General features: G+C 26.8%; 1 protein-coding gene across 6 annotated transcripts in view; it reads left to right on the top strand.

Annotated features, from left to right (window-relative positions):
* LOC127280826 (5-hydroxytryptamine receptor 1-like) overlaps window positions 1-20,220 on the top strand; it is a 262,830-nt gene that overhangs the window by 163,952 nt on the left and 78,658 nt on the right. Inside the window, exon 4 of one of the 6 annotated variants that reach the window (XM_051304101.1) lies at window positions 2,717-2,756. The exons of the other annotated variants lie outside the window; for them this stretch is intronic. The gene's annotated coding sequence lies outside the window, so the exon portion shown is untranslated. The remainder of the gene's footprint in view (window positions 1-2,716; window positions 2,757-20,220) is intronic. 6 annotated transcript variants of the gene reach the window in all.

Here is a 20,220-nt window from a genome sequence, read left to right as displayed (position 1 = left end):
GTAAAAGCAAAAGTTTTTTTTTATAAAACATTTGAATTTTCTCAATATCTTCTAAATATCTTAAACCCCATATTAATGAGACTCCCCTAATAATTTCTTATGCTTTTAAAAAATTTTCCAAATCCGCAATAAAATATGAAAAAAACAAAGGACTTAGAACCTCTCCCTGAAGTACTCATCGAGTGACTTTAGTGTATTCCGAAGTACCAGTTGAAATTTTCCTTCCCACATTTATTTTGTATAATTTATTCCACAACAGACTATGTGTAACTAAATGGAGGGTACTGCAAAAATCTATGAATAATACAAATAACTTTCCTTCTTTACGGCTTAAGTGGGATTGTATAATTGAATTAAGTGAAAAAATGTTGTCATTACAACTTCTGTTTCTTCTAAATCCCACTTGCCATTCAGGTAGAAAATTATTGACCTCCAACTATTTATTCAATCTTTCTGTAAGTACTTGAGTGAAAATCTTAACAATACAGTTTACAAATGCAATTCTCCGGGTTTGACTTTTCTCCTTTTTTATATTGTTACGTCTCAAATAGATAAATAACTAACGAAATAATATTTTATTTATGGCCGCTCTGTGATTCAGTGAATTCCTGTTTCATTTATAGAGCAGAAGGCTCTGAGCTAAGGGTACAGGGAAGAAAGAGAATAGTGATTTTTAATGACAAGGTTACAAATTTATTTAGACAATCATTTAGAGTTATAAAATTGATATTTGAGAGAGAGAGAGTATCCTGAAGCAACCATTCTTGAAATAAGGGGAAGTCAGCATTCTACTGCAACAAGGAATACAAGGGTTACTACAAATAAACGACAAGTTTAGAAAAGTTAGGAGTGAGAATATAAAACACTTACCTTAAAATTCAGTAGTAGGTGTGTTAAAAGAAAAAGGACCACTGCCGTGTCCTTTGTTGTCACAGGAAAAGAGCTGGTACCAGCGTGAGTTTATGACGTCAGGTAGGTTGACGGGCCCAGGTATAACCGCAGGTCCGGAGTTCTATTAGGCGTGATGAAACTCCCAATAATGAGTCTCTTCCAAAAAAAGGAAGAATGGATAATTGCCCAATATAATGAGAAGTAAAGATCCTCGTTTAATATAGAGGGTTTTGACACTTGATTTTAACTTTCGTATAAGAAAATTATGCACTTGAACTAGAAGACGTCGACTGGTACCAAAAATGAGCTTGATGTTATACGTATGAAGAGGATTTCAGAACTGGTCTCTCCTTGAAAATGTAGTCTTTTTATACTGAATTATCGTAAGAGAATAGATAAAATTTTATTGTCGTACTATATATTTTTCACCCTTATTTTGGAAGCCAAAGTTGAGTCCTTCTCTCTCAGTTGAACGTAAAAAAGGGGGGTGTGAACCATTCTAATACAAGATAGAAAGAGTACGACTAAGGTTGTTCGCAGCTGTAGAAGAGCTGTGGTCTTCTAATGTGGTCATACCACAGGGGTTCGTCACATAGGAAAATTAGAAAGAGAGCATTTATTACATCGTCTAATTTTAGCACATAGGGAAAATTAGAAAGAGAGCGTTTTGTTTCGTGGAGGTGTGAGCTCTTCTAGTGTCATAAAAGATTTCTCGCTTCTATTTGTATGTTTTTAGAAATACAGTATATATAGACGTAGAAGGATACAAAACGCAGGGGTCTTTTATATATAAAAGAAAGATGTTTAGTTGCGCGACAAAAGGGCGGAAATTTAACATTTAAGAGAAAAATATTTAGATGCGTAACAAAAACACGGGTGTTTGTCGCAAGAAAAACGCAACTCGGTATAGATTTAAGAATTCTTATAATATGAATATTAAAGTTACGGTGACGTGACAATATCAAAATAATCGCCCATGAGTTTGGGGCTTCCTTTTTATTCAAAATTTTATAAAATTATGATCAAAAATTTATGTAACTATCTGGAAGAATTTTTAAAAATTCATTTGAAATTCCATTGGCTCCGGGAGATTTACAGTTCCTGCACTTTTTAAGATTCATTTTTATTTCCAATTCATCAATTTTTTTTGTCTATATTTAACTTCTTGTTTAACATTATAAAGACTGTTTCTTATAAAATACAAACTTTTATTCACTTTTCGCGCTTGATTCTTACTCTAAAACAATATCTAAAACATCAATTTATGCATCCTAAAATTAATCAAGGAAAAAATGCAAATTTAAAAGCTTTTTTTATATAGGTGAGAGTGGACTACTGCAATGGATCACTGTTTACAGTGGATCATTTCAATTTTCTGGAAAATTACTTTAGAAAACTTTACCTATAACTTTAAATATAAATTAGGTTTACGTAGGTATATACCCACAACGTCAAAAAATGTAAGTACTGTTGATTCATTATTATTTCTAAAAAAAAAATTTGAAAAAAACTGTTTTTGACAAGTAAAAAATTTTCTTGAAATACAATGATTTATTGCTTTCACAGAGACAAAGTATTGTATTTTTATATTGTTTTGTAAAATCTTACTATAACGTGTACAATATTTAAAAAAATGTATTAACTTTTGTACAGTTATAAAAATAGTGATCAAACTTGTTTAAAAAAATATATTACTGCAGTTTGGTTTTGAAAAAAGTGATTCACTGTTGTTCACTTTTCCCTATATTATTGTGTATGAATTTTTAAATTGACACTTTGAAAAATAATTTTTTAACATATCAAATTTTATTTCTGTTTGTTTCAGGTGAGTTATCTATCCTTCACTAGTACACGTGAAAGTTGACGTAAGTTTGAAATTTTTTTCAAAACTAATATTAATCATTTTCAAATGAATATTTTGTACTTTTTAATTAATTGCTTAAATGTAGCTATTATTTTAAGTAATATAATGAAATTTATATTATAAATAAATAATTTTTAATAAAAATAGACAATGAAATGTTAAATTAATATAGATATTAAATTCACTTTTCAGTAATTTTTTCCTTATATTATTCTAAATCTAAAGTAATGATTAAATATTAAAAAATTATTAATATTAAAAATATTATATTAATATTAAAATAATTATCAAATATTATTTTTTAAATAATAAAACTTGATAAAATTATTAATTATTAGCCTTTAATTATGTTATCAGTGTTAATAATCATAATTTAAGTATTATTTTATGAAAAAATATATTTTTTTATTGAAATTAGTTTGTAAATTTCTGTTTTCTATAATATATTGCAGTGTTTTACTTATAAAACTAAATTTAAATGCATTTAAATTTACCGCTTCATTTGCCACTCAAAACTGCTAAAGTCAAGTGTATGATTATTTTTATAGTTACTAAACGACTCGTATAGTGCTCTGCCTTCACTTTTACATTGTGTTTCACCAACGTGATTGTTTTAATAAATTAGTCATAACTTAACCCCTTCACTGTCAGCGACACATACGTTGTATCGTGATCATCTTAACATAAAATAAATGAAATTTTCTATTTAAATTATAAAATAAATTCTTTTATATCATTATTCGCACACTACAGGTATCAATTGTGTTTTGTTAATTAATAATTAAATAATTATTTATTATTTTTAACTAATAAACAATTGAAAAACAAGTAAAAATCACAAAAAATTTTTTTTTTTTTTTTTATTCAGTGACCCGAAAAACCCTCAAAATAATAAGTTTCATAAAAATTTGTTGAACATTTTGCGACCACAGTATCAATTTTTTCTCTAACAGTGAACGGGTCAATATTTTTAAGTGTTCTTAGGCTTATTTTAAAACTGAAAGTTCAAGTTTTTATTTAGCTTAATTAAAATTTTTTTTATTTACACTGAAAAAAATAGTTTGCGAAACTTTTGTAAACTAGTTTTTCACTTTTGGACGGTCCCAAATTTGGAAATCTTTCATTAACTTTTTCCAAGATTTCACGAACATTCATCACTTTCTTCATGACGATCAATGTCTGCGCACGCGCACAAAAAAAAATTTGTGGAATTTTGAAAAAAAGTTAATGAAAAATTTCCAAACTTTGGGCCCATCCAAAAGTGAAGAACTAGTTTACGAAAGTTTCACGAACTATTTTTTTCCGTGTACTTGTTTAGAAATTGCAGCCCGTCAAAATTCAATAAAATTGAAAATTACACCCGTCTTTATCGCATCATATCTTCGTTTCTATTTATCCTCGTATTTATCCAAGTAGCTTGTGTATAGGATCATTTTACGACAAATTTAATAATGTTTTCAAAAATCTTACAAAAAACTTTGTACGATAATTTTGAAGAGAGTTATCAACTTTTAAATACTCTCGTTTTTTTAATAGCATTTGTTAGTGGTGGCACAAATTCGACCAGTAGTATATAGTAAGTGGATATACGGTGTAAGTTTTTTCTTTATATATACTTTCTAAAACGCGAGTTCAGGCGAGAATTTCCTGCATCAGGGAAATAAATTTCGTTTGGTCAGACGCTGAAGAAGAAATAGAATCGATATCCGTTTTTTTTTTTTTTTTTTTTTTTTTTTATTGACTTGAATCTTGGTATCCATTTTTATTATTTCTTCCTTGAAAGTTTATTCTTTTTTAGTGTTTCTTTTTTCTTGAAATGGAAGAGAAGCTGTGAAGGTACAATGTTAAAGTTGTGCTGTTCAATAAATAATCCCGAATAAGCTTTCTGTATAGTTATCTCTGACTCTGGAGTTTGTTCAATTTTACAATTTTCTTCTAAAACTTTTAGTACATATTTCTGTTTCTTGTATTTGAAAAAATAATAAGACCACCTGTTCTTTGTGAAAGCAAGCGGAAAATGAATCTTTTTTCAAAATATATAACGTCAGATATAGGTATACATATATATTTTAGTATTTCACAGAAAATTCTTTGACTTAAAATAATTTTCGTACAATACTCATATTGAGGTTTAGGTATAAAAATTTCAAAATTAACTACATCAAATTAATTTTGTGTTTATTTTCAGTAATTTATTAAAATTAATAAGCAGAATTTTTAGATTATGAAAATTCATTCATTTTTTTAGTTTATTTTTGATAATTCATAAAATTAATAAGCAGATTTTTTAGATTAGAAATCTAGTGAATATTGACAAAAACTATGGATAATGGCGCTAAATTTAAAAATCTAAGAAAATGCAATTACTTAGGTATTCAAAAATTCATATTAAAAAAATGTATATTTTAATCTAAAATAGTTACAATAATTCTAAAATTTTTTTAAAAATGTAAGGGAATGCAATTATTATCTACTTGAAAATTGACATTAAAAAAAATTCGATAAAATATTAAAACGCGAGGATATTTAAAAAAAAAAAAAATTTAACACTCAAGTTAAAAAGATATTTGTGAAATTTTCTTAAAATCGTAGTTAAAGCTTTTAGGGGCTTTTAAGCAAATTTTCCAAATAACAAAGTAACATTAATGCAGCCACATTTAGCGAGAAGCTTTTATACAGTACCTAATTGCAGTCATTTGTTTTACTATACAGAAATGAGCAAACGCTTTTCAGAATATACGTTTTGATTTAAACAATGCAGACATCAATGAGAGTAAAACTGAATAGAATATTGCTGGAAAATAATATACATTTTTCATATTTAGCAAAACGAAGATAATTAGTTTTAATTTCTCTAAAAATTGCTAAATTATTATTATTATTATTTATTGTTTCTTAGTATTTTATTATTTCTTGAATTTTTATTAAAAATATTTTTAAACAAATAAAAATTTTTAAAAAAATTAAAAAAAAAACTACTAAATCAAATAGTAGACGGGAATAAAATAAATTTTAAATTTACAAGAATTTTTATTTTAGAGAATTTCAATTTACAAGAATTTTTTATATTGGCAAATATTCCAATTCATCGAATTTTATTTTGTCCTAATTTTCATTTGTACGAATTGTTAATTTGTCCGAAATTATAAATGACCTAACAAACAATCGATAGAAAAAATTTCGGCGCAATTTCTTAAAATTGACCAATCACGATTTTCTTGATAATTTCTAATTGGACAATTTAAAAAATTGCGCCGAAATCTTTCTATCGATTTTTCGTTCGGTCATTTGTAATTTTGGACAAATGAAAATTCGGTAAATTCTAAAAATTCGTACAAATAAAAATTCGGTGATTTGAAATTTCTGTCATTTAAAAATTCTGTTAATTCGAAATTCTCTAAATTAAAAAGTCATATAAATTAAATGACTGTAAAATAAAAATTCTGCCAAACAAAAATTTGATAGCTAAAAACTTTGTTAAGTAGAAAGAAAAATTTATCATATTTTCCTCTATACATTTGAAAATACTTTTACATTTGAAAATAATTTTATAAAATTTGATATTTATTTTCTTTCCTTGTAAATATTTTACTAAAAATTAGTAAAAATTCTTACTAATGTGAATTATTAGCTCACTTTTCACTAATTCAAAATTTAGAAATAACTCATAAAACAAATCTAGTTATTTTCTAAATGTCCCAAAAGTGATTTAAAAAATAGAAACGTATATACATATATGGGGCATTCTTTCTCAACTTTTCCACCATGCTGCCCATCATCAGTTTCAACGAAATTGAATGAAATACCGCTTAAAATTTTCAGAAAAATGTCAACTTTTGAATGCCGAGTGGCAAAATTGTCCGTTTTTGATTGGTTCATTCTAAAAATGACAAAATGGAAAAAAATAAAGAAAATAATTTTTTATGGGTCAAGTTTCAAATAGCACCCACCCCCGATTTCATTGAAACTTGGCATATTTACGTGATTTGGTGCGCTGATTACGAAAATCGTAGTGGAAATTGGCGCAAATTTGATTTTCATGGTGAAAACCATTAAAAACACTATAAAATCATGGTTTTTTGCGATTAACTCGTAAAAGTCTCAAAATTTCGAAAAATATTTCCAACAAAAGTTATAGATCACAAAAAAAACACACATTTTATGTCTTATTCATTTTTTCCCAAAAGTGATTATTTTTCAAGAAAAATCCAAAAAACCGTCAAAAACAACAAAATTGATGGAGAAATCATAAATAGAGAGTAATTTTGTACTTTTAAGTATACTAACATATTTTATTGCGCTCATTACGAGAATGATAGTAAAAATTGCGATGTGCTTTCCTCAGCAACATTATTCTCAACAACGTAATATAATATTGTGAATACTTTTTTCCCTCATTAGTTTTTTAACATGATTTTGTAATTTACAAATATCAGGGCATTTTTTACATTCAGTCAAATGACAATTTTCATCAGGATTTTTACATAAAATTTGACTTAGACATTCTTTATAATCATCCAAAATTATCTCGGAATCTTTAGAACGAGTTTCCAAATATACCATGGAATATTCCCTTCACTTTGAGGTTATATTACGTGCTGCTTGGGCATTGAAAAACAAGTTTTATAGTCTCGACATCACTGATCCTTTAAGGTTGACGATTTTGACTATAGTGCCAAGTACATGGACGATAAGACAAGTTGCTCGAGAATTCAAATGTTCCAGGTATTTTGCACAGAAAGCTAGAGAATTAAAGGATTTGAATCGCTGGTGCAAGTGGTACACATTTGGTTTGCGTCTGCACTATTCATCAAAATTGATGATTGATTCGATAAATTTAAAAACTCGTTCTAAAGATTCCGAGATAATTTTGGATGATTATAAAGAATGTCTAAGTCAAATTTTATGTAAAAATCCTGATGAAAATTGTCATTTGACTGAATGTAAAAAATGCCCTGATATTTGTAAATTACAAAATCATGTTAAAAAACTAATGAGGGAAAAAAGTATTCACAATATTATATTACGTTGTTGAGAATAATGTTGCTGAGGAAAGCACATCGCAATTTTTACTATCATTCTCGTAATGAGCGCAATAAAATATGTTAGTATACTTAAAAGTACAAAATTACTCTCTATTTATGATTTCTCCATCAATTTTGTTGTTTTTGACGGTTTTTTGGATTTTTCTTGAAAAATAATCACTTTTGGGAAAAAATGAATAAGACATAAAATGTGTGTTTTTTTGTGATCTATAACTTTTGTTGGAAATATTTTTCGAAATTTTGAGACTTTTACGAGTTAATCGCAAAAAACCATGATTTTATAGTGTTTTTAATGGTTTTCACCATGAAAATCAAATTTGCGCCAATTTCCACTACGATTTTCGTAATCAGCGCACCAAATCACGTAAATATGCCAAGTTTCAATGAAATCGGGGGTGGGTGCTATTTGGAACTTGACCCATAAAAAATTATTTTCTTTATTTTTTTCCATTTTGTCATTTTTAGAATGAACCAATCAAAAACGGACAATTTTGCCACTCGGCATTCAAAAGTTGACATTTTTCTGAAAATTTTAAGCGGTATTTCATTCAATTTCGTTGAAACTGATGATGGGCAGCATGGTGGTAAAGTTGAGAAAGAATGCCCCATATATATATATATATATATATATATATATAGAGAAAAAATATTCGTTTCAACCTGTAAAGTGTGATAAGTTTAATAATATATTGATATAAAAGTTTAAATCGTCTTTGCATACAGATACGGATATTTTAGTTGAGGATATAAGGTGCAAGTCGATTTTAGAAACCTACAATATATATGGATCCTGTATATGAATCGTGCAACGAAGAATCACGAATCTCTGATGCTATCGACATCACGTTTTTCGCTTCGTCACGTTTCTTAGAAATGGTTGATCGATATCGTACACGACGGGGGTATTCTCCACACTATACACACTGCGAGCTTAAAAAAAAACTTTGCCTTCTCTGGGGGTTCTAACAGGAACACTACATATGTGTGTGTGTATGTGTTTGTGTTGAAACATTGATACTCAATTTTTCACGCGTATTTTCTTCCCCTTTTTTATTTTGATCAAAATTCAAAAAAAAATTTATATTGATTACTTATTATAAATTACCGCGAGTTTTGAATATGCTTATATATAGGGTAAAATTTTTCAAGTGATCCAACACAGAAAAAATGCATTATTTACAGATGCTAATGAATGATAAAAAGTTAGCTGTACATCATTCGAAAACTGAATTTGTTGGAATTTTCTTGGTTTCGAAATTAATAAGCTCGAATTTCTATGCTACCGAATTTTATAAAGAAGAATTCATATTAAGGCCAGGTCCAAGTGAGGCAGCGCCATCTACATTGAAACTAAAATTTTGGAAAATTTTCAACAGCCTTTTCTTGAAAACAAGAAGGTAAAATGCTTTTTCCTTTATGGATAATTGATTATTTGCAAGATATACACCAGCTAAAACTTTTTTTGAGTTAAAATAATAAAAAAAAATTTGATGTCAATAAATGAAATATGAGCACTTTTTTCACAAAATCTGTAACAGTACTTTCTCAGAAATTACAATCAAAAATGCAATTTCCATTTGGAAAATTAATAAACGCTAAAAAATACACGACCTAAGATTTACCAATCACGAAAATAACAAAAAAAAATTGTATTAAATATTTAACATATTGATACTGCTTTACTGATTGTGACAGCCCTTTGGTAGATTATGTATTTCAGGTGGTTAGCAACAGCGCCAATCTCCTCCTTTCGGCAAAACTGCGAAACGTCTGGTGACATATATAACCTGCCAAACGGCTGTCATAATGAGTCAAATATGTTATGTTAAAATACTTTTTTTTGTTATTTTCGTGATTGGTAAATCTTAGGTCGTGTATTTTTTAGCGTTTATTAATTTTCCAAATGGAAATTGCATTTTTGATTGTAATTTCTGAGAAAGTACTGTTACAGTTTTTGTGAAAAAAGTGATCATATTTAATTTATCGACATGAAATTTTTTTCATTATTTTAACTCAAAAAAAGTTTTAGCTGGTATATATCTTGCCAATAATCAATTATCCATAAAGAAAAAAGCATTTTACCTTCTTGTTTTCAAGAAAAGGCTGTTGAAAATTTTCCAAAATTTTAGTATCAATGTAGATGGCGCTGCCTCACTTGGACCTGGCTTTAAATTAAATTTTCATATTTAAAAATTTTTATTTAACTGAATTCGTAGTTAAAGAAATTCTTATTTAGCCGAACCTTCATACAACACTGAAAAAAAAGATTTTGTGTCTGCAACAAAATTGTTTGGTTAGGCAATTTTGGTTCTTGTAATCAAATTTTACTTGACTGAAACAAAGTCGTATAGTTATCTCAACCAAACATTTGGTTAGGCCAACAAAATTATTTGGTTGAACATTTTTATATTCCAACCAAAATTTGGTTACGACAACAGAATAATTTGGTTAACACAACAAAATAGTTTGGTCTAAAAAACCAAATAATGACCTAACTAAAATTTGGTTACGACAACCAAATAATTTAATTCGTTCTCAGCTCGTACCTCAAGAGAACAATTAGTTTAAATCTCTCACAAAGATGGATAGTCCAGTGGTCAGAGCTCCCGACTCGCAGTTTAAAAGCAAAGGTTCGATCCCATGAGATGAGATTTTTCAAAGTCCACAAATATTTCAATTGGATAAATACAAATTAAACGTTAAATTGATAATAAATAAATAATAAAAAAGATAAAGTGAAAAGAAATAAGGTAGAATCAAATTTTTAATTTTACAACAAAAAAACTGTTAGTTTTTAAAACCTTATTTTATAACACTTATGACTTTTCAAATGTTCACACTTTCGATATTGGATCACTTGAGAAATTTTACCCCAAATATACATATATATATAGAGACAATTCGCGTTTTTCGCGTGAGAGGAATAATATTAATATCTATAGAAAATGATTTATATATAGATTTTTACCTCTCTAAATTGACACGAAGAGAGTCATATCAAACTTTTATACAGGAACACGAGTATCTGATAGATTGCAAACATTTGAGTTGAAATGATGAAAAAAAAACCAAACTTTTCCATCGTGTATCAATTACAAAAAGTTTTCTTACCTTGCCCTATAACTTCTCCTAATGAAATTTTATATTTTTTCTTTTGACGCTACAATTATTACACGTATAGAAAATAATTTCTTTAAATCAAAGAAATTTGTCAATGAAATAAAAATTTATTGGATCTAAAGGAAAATTTTGTTTTTCTTATTCTATTTTTTTTCTATAAAAAAAAAAATTTCTAAACATTTTTTTAAATCAACAAATTATTGAAGAGAAATTAAAGAGAAATAGTTTCTTATAATCAGTTTTAAAAGTTATTTCTAATTTTTAGTATAAAAGAATGTTATAATAATAAATTTTATATTCAGTGAATGATTATTATACTTTTCGAAAAATTAAATTTATAAAATTTTTAGGGAATTTAAAAAATATTAAATAAAAATTAGAAAATGAAGACAAGATCAGGTAATTCAATTAAAATGAAATACATATCTTGATTAAAAGTTTTTTTTTTTTTTTTTTAGAGAAAATTATTCAAAATATTGATTTGTCGATGATATAATCTAATGGATTCCATTTATAAATATAATATGTTAAACATGAAACTTTTCAAATTAAAGAAATGAATAAAACTTTAACTTGGTACTTTTTTTTCACAAATATCTTGAAATAAAATACTAATTGAATTTTACTATATTTAAAATAAACTTGTTGAATATTAATATTAGAGATTATTCATGAAATCATAAATATACTAGAGGGGCAACGCCCCCCTGCGCGCTTCGCGCGCCAACCCCCCTGTTTTAATCATTTTTTTTTTAATTTTCCATTCATCTTATTTTTCCAAATGAACCACCTATTTCAAAGAATTATTGTTACAAATTCATTGAAATCTGAATAAATATTATTAAAATTAAAATTATTAAATTTTAATTAATAAATTAATTAAATTAATAATAAATAAATAATTAAATAAATTAAAATCGACATTAAGAAATTATTTTTAAAAATAATTTCAATGAAATTGCCTAAAAACCAATAAATTATTAAAAAGTCTTGAAACGAACATAACCTTTAAATTCAAGTCATTTTTGGCGGGAACTCCACCACCACTTGCGGCTATATTGAAAGTCTTGAAATTTACATAACCTTAAAATTTATGTTATTTTTAGCGGGAAATACAGAGAGAGATGAGGGAAGGGGGAAGGACTTACTGCTTTATTAGGGTCTTAAAACAAACATAACCTCAAAATTTAGGTCATTTTTGGCGGACGAGGGGAAATGAGAGGAGGGAGGGGGGACTTGCGGCTATATTCAGAGCCTTGAAACGAACATAACCTCAAAATTTAGGTCATTTCTGGCGGGGGAGGGAACTTGCGGCTATATTCAGTCTTAAAACGAACATAACCTTAAAATTTAGGCCATTTTGGCGGAGGAGGGGAAATAAGAGGAGGGAGGGTGGACTTGCGGCTATATGCAGAGCCTTTAAACGAACATAACCTCAAAATTTACGAGGGGGGACTCCCCCCCTCCTACGTCAAGAATTCTTGAAACAGCGGCACATAGAAAAGAAAATCAATGTTCCTGTTTTGGTGATAACCGATGAAAAAAAAGATTCTTCACTTATTCTATTTTTTCTAAATAAAGTTGCTATAGTAAGTAACTTTATAGTAAAAGAGGGCTAAATTTAAATTTTCATTTAATGAATAAATATTTTCACATTCACTTTCACTAATTCTAATTTTCACTTTCACTTCTTCTAATTTAACTTTTTTTCTAATTTCATGTTTTCTATATTACCGAATTATCATTTAACAGAATTTCTCATTGATAAAATTTCCATTTGTCCGAAATTGCAAATTGTCAAAAAAACAATCGACAGAATGATTTCGGCGCGATTTTTAAAATCAATCAATCACAATTTTATGGACAATTTTTGATTGGTTGATTTTAAAAATCGCGCCAAAATCTTTCTGTCGATTTTTTTTTCGACCATTTGCAATTTCGGACAAATGGAAATTTTATCAATAAGAAATTATGTTAAATGATTTTTCTGTTAAGTAAAAATTCTGTAGTATGAAAAATTGGTTATATGGAAATTATATAAAATAATAATTCGATCAAATGAAAATTCATCTGAAAGAATAAAATGAAAATTCTATGCAATGAAATTCTACCTAATAAAAATTCATTAAAATGCCTATTATGTTAAATGAAAATTCGAGCAAATAAAAATTCTGACAAATAAAAATTCGAATAAACAAAAATTCTGTGAAGTGAATTTTCGGTTATATAAAAATTCTGTAATAAAGAAAATCATTTTGATGAAAATTCTGCAAAATACTAATTCGAATAAATAAAAATTCCGCTCAAAAAGAAAAATTATGACAAATGAAATTCCATAAAATGAAAATTCTAACTAATGATTTTTAGAACATATGCATCTGTCTCAAAATTAGAAGGGAGTCACTTTTTCTAAAAAATAAAATTATCGAATCATTATTAATTTGACAATTGTTTTTGTTTATAAAATTCCATTATTTCTTTTTTATATTTTTTGTTTAGACAAAGTAATTCTGAAAATGAAATCTTTTTAAAATAAAAATTTAGAAATTAAACTTTATTAAAAAAATAAAAATTTAGAGAAATGAAATTAGTAACTATTTTTTTTTTTTTAAGAAAAAGTGAAAAAAAAAATATAAAAACATGTAAGAACGAAAATTTAATTAAGATTAAAATTATACAGTATTTTAGTAAAAATTACGAGTCTAGATATAGAAACATATACACAAGTTTCAGTTTAAATTAAGAAGACTAGTCTTGCTTCCAAGACTAATTAAATTTGAAAAGTATCTTAAAATAAGTTTCAAACTCTAATGAAATGGAGCGTGAAGACATTTAAAAAAAAATACTACATATATAATTATACTAAAATTAAAAAATATAAAAAAATTAGGTACACTGAAAAAAATTAATTTGATTCAAAAAATAATTGCTTACTTGACTATATTATTAAATAAATATTTATTTGTATGAAATAAAAATTATTTAATACAAGTAAATATTATTAAATTTGAAACTAAATTATTATTAAATAAATATTTATTTGTATGAAATAAAAATTATTTAATACAAGTAAATATTTATTTAATAATAGTCAAGGTTTACTGATTATTTGAATAAAATTAATTTTTTTAAAAACTAAACTAAATATCTCATTCTTTTTTTAACCTTCCAGAAAAAAAAATCACTGCCAATAATCACAAGTCCACTCTTTATAAAGGGAAAAATACCGCATTTCTTAAATTGAAAAATTATTGAATCCCGTAAAAGATGATTTGATCGTGCTTACATGTATAACAGGAATAATTTTTCAGTGAAACACCCACGCGAAAAGAATATTGAAAGAACGTGCTGCCAAGGCTATATTTTTTGGTTCTTTATATATATATATCCCATTAAGTGCTTGTGTGTGGACAATCCTTTGATTTGTATTCTATAGACAGTCGATTTTCAATTTTGTTTGTCGAAAAGTGTCCTTGATATTATTTCCCGAAAAATTTTAACGTCCTTGTTTACTGTGTGTGAGAGATGAAATATTTTGTTGAAAAACTCCTCCTCACTTTTACCTTGAGACAAAACTTATAAAAACAAAGGGATTTGAGCTTTTTTTTTTAAAAAAAAAAAAGAATCATTGTTATGTTAAGACTTAAAGCTTTGTTTTCGTTCACTTTACAAAATTTAAATACTTAAAAAAAGAATACATAATTTGTAATAAATTTAATTAAATAAAATTGAATTTTATTAATTTATATTGAATTAAAAAATATTAGACAGAAAAATTATAGGATACACCTAGAGAAAAATTATATTTATACCAAATATATTTTATTCGAGTTAAATAAACGTATATTTGTCTCTCAGCACCAACTAGACTTTTTATTTGTTTTAAATAAAAAATTTATTCGACATAAATAAAACATATATATTTGAGCCAAATAAAATTTTATTCAAACCAAATAAAATTTATTTAAAACAAATAAAAAGTCTATTTAGTGCTGAGACAAATATATCATTTCTCTGGGTATAAGTTTTAAGAGTGTTCAACAATCTCTGAAATTCCTAAATATAAATAAAATCGGCCAACGTACCAAGATTTCTTATCTTATAAATTTGCTAAATCCGAAAGATTTTTCGAATATAATTTTAGTTTTATTACGCCCTGTCGCCATTAGATGGCAGAAGCATGCAGGGAGGACAAAATTTTCTGTAACCTAATACTATTTTAGCCTCATTTTTATCTGACCTAATTATTACTTGGCCTAAACACCATTTACCATAATTATCATTTGAAATAATTTTAATCTGACCTAAATATTATTTAGACTAAACTAATCATAGCATAACCTAATTGTTATTTGTTCTAATATTTATCTGACCTAATTTCCATGTAGCTTAATTTTATTATATCCCTAATTGTTACTTGTTCTAATATTAATCTAACACAATTCTTAATTGGCCTAATCTTAATGTAAAATTACTACAGTAATACATTTTTTTAAAATATTTAATAAATTATTTATTTATTTTTGGATACAGAAAGCAATTATTTTATAATCAAATTTTTAGTTAAAATAGTATTAAAGAAATTTTTTGTTCATTTGAACGTTCAGAACTTAGGCACATGGTTTGATGCCATTTACGTCATTCAAATAACACGGTCTTCTTAGAAGATATATAAAATCAGTGTCATACACAAAAGGACAATAAAATCCTTACTTCAGGAAAGTTAAACGCATAGCTAAGGGGTATAAATAAAGGATTTTAAAAAGTCAATAGAAGAGATTCTTCATGGTAAATTTTAAAATTAATTATATTGAAGGATTATTATTTGAGACACATGAATACATCTTTTTGTAATTTAAAAATAATTTAAAATTTTAATTAACCCTTTGCGGCACACATTTTTCATCCCATTCAAAAATAAAGATGATCACACCTATAAGGGTTTTTGGTGTCGCTGATTACGAATCTGAAGTCAGTTTTTAAAAATTCAAAATGGCGGATCCAATATGGCGGACGACTTTTTGAAAACTTAATGCAATTCGCTTGAAACTATTAACTCGGGGGTTTTTGGTGTCGCTGATTACGAATCTGAAGTCAGTTTTTAAAAATTCAAAATGGCGGATCCAATATGGCGTACGATGTTTAAAATCTAATGCAATTCGCTTGAAACTTGTTACTCGGAGGTTTTGGGGTCGCTGATTACGAATCTGAAGTCAGTTTTTAAAAATTCAAAAATGCGGATCCAATATGGCGTACGATTTTTAAAATCTAATGCAATTCGCTTGAAACTTGTTACTCGGGGTTTTTCAAGATGATTTGGTAGCCTTGAAAAAGGCTGATTGTTATAGTTGCTGATTACAAATATCAAGTTTGTTTTTTAAAATTGAAAATGGCGGATCGTAAGTAAAATTCCATTTTTAGTTGTGATAAGCGGCGGAACAATTTCTTGCTGGCAATAGGCAGAGTGGAACATTGCAAGTTTTACAAATCCAGGACGTTCGCTTTTGGTCAGCTTTTGTACTATACAATGAGCACATATTGGATCCACATTTTGAATTTTGAAAAACTAACATTGGATTCGTAATCAGCGACCCGAAAACCCCCGAGTAACAAGTTTTAAGCAAATTTCGTGGATTTTTAAAATTTTCAGTCGCCATATTGGATCCGCCATTTTGAATTTTCAAAAATTGACTACAGATTCGTAATCAAAGACCCCAAAAATCCCCGAGTAACAAGTTTCAAGCGAATTGCATTAGATTTTCAAAAAGTCGTCCGCCATTTTGGATCCGCCATTTTGAATTTTGAAAAACTGATTTCAAATTCGTAATCAGCGACCCCAAAAACCTCCGAGTACAAAATATCGGTTCCCTTTTTACCTAAAGGGTTAACTAAGTTAAATCGAGGATTAGGTTATGAAAATATACACTGAGAAAAATAATTTCGTAATAATAAGAAAATAATTTAGTTGAGCTTTTTTAGTTGGCGTTACTAAAATATGGTTGTCACAACAGAATAGAAAGTGGCAATAAATCGGGATGTTTAGTTGGCTCTACCAAAAAATATATTTGAAGCTTTCATGTTTACGAACTAAATAGTTTGGTTCCCAGTACTAAATAGCTGACATGCTGTATTGCGCACGCGCTCTTCTCGTAAATATGGCGTCGCTTCCCATTCACGGGATGTCAACATTAACCATATGTCGTTCGCGTCGTGAAGTTTCAGTGTTGAAGTTTTTATGTTTTTCAGACATTTTTAAAAAAAAAAAGTTTGTGTAGTGAAAATAAATAAATAAAACTTGTTACAAGAACGAAAGTTTTTTTCCAGCTTTTATACATTGTGAAAATGATTTAATCTCAAATTGTTAGTAGGATTCGTAGAGTAGTGGTCAGCGTTCTCGACTAGCGTTGCGTAGTCTGAGGGTTCGAGCCCCAGCAGTGTTAGGTTTTTTCCGCGATAGAAATTAATTTAAGTAGGCATAGGTAGGTTATATAAAGAGAAAAGGGTGAAACAAAAAAATAAGTTGGTTGAGAAAACAAAAAAAAAATTTTCATTTAACTAAATTTTTTGTTTGCTTAAAAACAATAACTTAGTTGTGCAAAACAAAAAATTTGGTAGACCGAACAAAATGATTCAACGAAAAAATTTAGTAGCCCGAACCAAACGGATTAGTTGCACATATATCAAATAAAAAATTTGGTAGAGAGAACCAAACTTTGGTAGATGATACTAAACATTTTTCTCAGTGTAATTTTATGGAATAGGTAAAATTTTTAACATCATTATAAAATTATTGAGAGTCATTTAGAAAATAAGAATAGATTAGAAAAAATTTTGATATTCATAACGGTTGACAGTAGTTATTTAACACTATAGAAAAATATTTTTTTTTTTTTTGCTTCGTATTTATATAATATTGTAAAGAGAAATGGAGGATATAATATTTTCAGTACTTATACTGGGTCAAAAGAAAAAAATTAAGGAAAAAAAAACATTAGAAAAATATTTAAATAGTAAAATTTTTGAACGCAATTATGAATGGGAAGTTGAGAGAGAAGGACGCAAAAGACGGAAACGTTAATGTCCTTGCTTGTTTTGATTGCATTGAAGAAAGATTTTTTTTTTTCTCATTGTATGAGGGATTTTATTTTTTAGCCCGAGAGCATCTCACTTTTACGTTTCTCATGCAAATATTTGCTCGTTTCCTGCCTTTTTTTTCAGCAGTCATTGCACCAAGGGAAGCAACCACAATACTGTTTGCCTTAAAGCAAAATTTTCTTTCTCTTTATACTTTTGATTTATATCATATACATATATACAGAAACTCATTAAATCAATATTTACTTTTAATTATTATAGTTAGTTGAATATTAATTATTTTTTTTTCTAAATCTTATTATTCTGTACATATAGTTGCATTTAATTTGTAATAGCAGTGAATATATTTTTATTTTTGTAATTTACAGATTTTCACAATAAGTAGATTTATAATATATAAAGAAAAAAATTTTTTTTTTAATTCTATTTTATTCTTCATAGTTAACTGCGTCATTTCGATTGTTTTTGCGTGTTAATTTTAAAATAAAAATAAAAATGATATCCATTATTTCTTTTTTCATGATTTGTGGCGTAAAAAAAAAGTTTAATTTTTTCAAACAAGTCATATTTCTTCTTTATTCTCAAGACATATTTACTCTTATAATCATTATTAAAAATTTATTCTTTCAGTGAATGTAATACATCACCCTTAGGCGCTTTTACGCAGTAAACGTAAAATAATATTGCATTGGGACGAAAATATAATTTTATACCTTAAAGTAGTCATGATTTATGCTCAACTTTCAAATATTCTTTTTCTTCGAATTTAACAATTTTTATTTTGCTTATATGCAAAGCAGTTTTGTTTAATTCTTTATATTCTTTATTTTTCTTGTTGAATGTTTTTTCGTATAATTTAGATCATGATTTAATGGGTCAATGATAATAATAATAATAATAATAATAATAATAATAATAATAATAATTATTATTCATTAGTGAGTGTTTATATACAACATGAACTTATTAATTTTCTTATTATTAGTGGTACTTTCAATCTTGTTATTTGTCTGCTAGATAATTACAGAACAGTAAAGGGTGTCAAGTTGTCAGTTTGGTATAATTTCAAGAGAATATTGTAACTACATATATATATGTATGATAAACCGTTAGTAGAAATAGACTGATTATATATATAATATATTATTAAAGCCTTGAACTAAAATTGTACAATTCGGAAATCCGAGCGGAAATCTTTAATTAATTAGAATTGATAATTACTACTGATACAAAACTTTCACAAATTTAATACTTTGATTAAAACTGTTTTTCGTAACTGACACAAAAAACTTTTAAAAAATATTTAAATTTCTATCTGACTAAAATGTTATTGTATTACTATTTATGAAAAAGTCTACTTTTTCTGACTGTAATTGTTTTTTGTTACAAAAAATCTAAGTAAAAACTTTCAAAGTATTTCGAACTATTTTTAAAAATAGCCATATTGGGGGACGCATGATTAAATTCTAAAAATCATTAGTTAAAATTTTCATTTTATGGAATTTTATTTGTCATAATTATTTTTGAGCAAAATTTTTATATTTGTTCGAATTAGTATTTTGCAGAATTTTCATCAAAACGATTTTCAATATTGCAGAATTTTTATATAACCGAAAATCCACTTCACAGAATTTTTATTTTTTCGCATTTTTATTTGTCAGAATTTTTATTTGCTCGAATTTTCATTTAACATAATAGGCATTTTAAAAAATTTTTATTGGGTAGAATTTCATTGCATAGAATTTTTATTTCTTCGAATTATTATTTGATATAATTTCCATATAATCGATTTTTTATACTACAGAATTTTTAATTAACCGAATTATCATTTAACAGAATTTCTAATTGATAGAATTTTCATTTGTCCGAAATTGCAAATGGTCGAAAAAAAAATCGACAGAAAGATTTCGGCGCGATTTTTAAAATCAATCAATCACAATTTTATGGACAATTTTTGATTGGTTGATTTTAAAAATCGCGCCGAAATCTTTCTGTCGATTGTTTGTTCGGTCATTCGCAATTTCGGACAAATGAAAATTCTATCAATTAGAAATTCTGTTAAATGATTTTTTTCGGTTACGTAAAAATTCTGTTGTATGAAAAATCGGTTATATGGAAATTATATTAAATAATAATTCGAACAAATGAAAATTCATCTGAAAGAATAAAATGAAAATTCTATGCAATGAAATTCTACCCAATAAA

Source organism: Leptopilina boulardi, unplaced genomic scaffold, assembly GCF_019393585.1.
Source record: "Leptopilina boulardi isolate dan_hultmark-lab unplaced genomic scaffold, ZJU_Lbou_2.1 LbouV2_255, whole genome shotgun sequence".
Classification (NCBI taxonomy): Eukaryota; Metazoa; Arthropoda; class Insecta; order Hymenoptera; family Figitidae; genus Leptopilina; species Leptopilina boulardi.
This window is presented reverse-complemented; position numbering and strand designations above follow the sequence as displayed.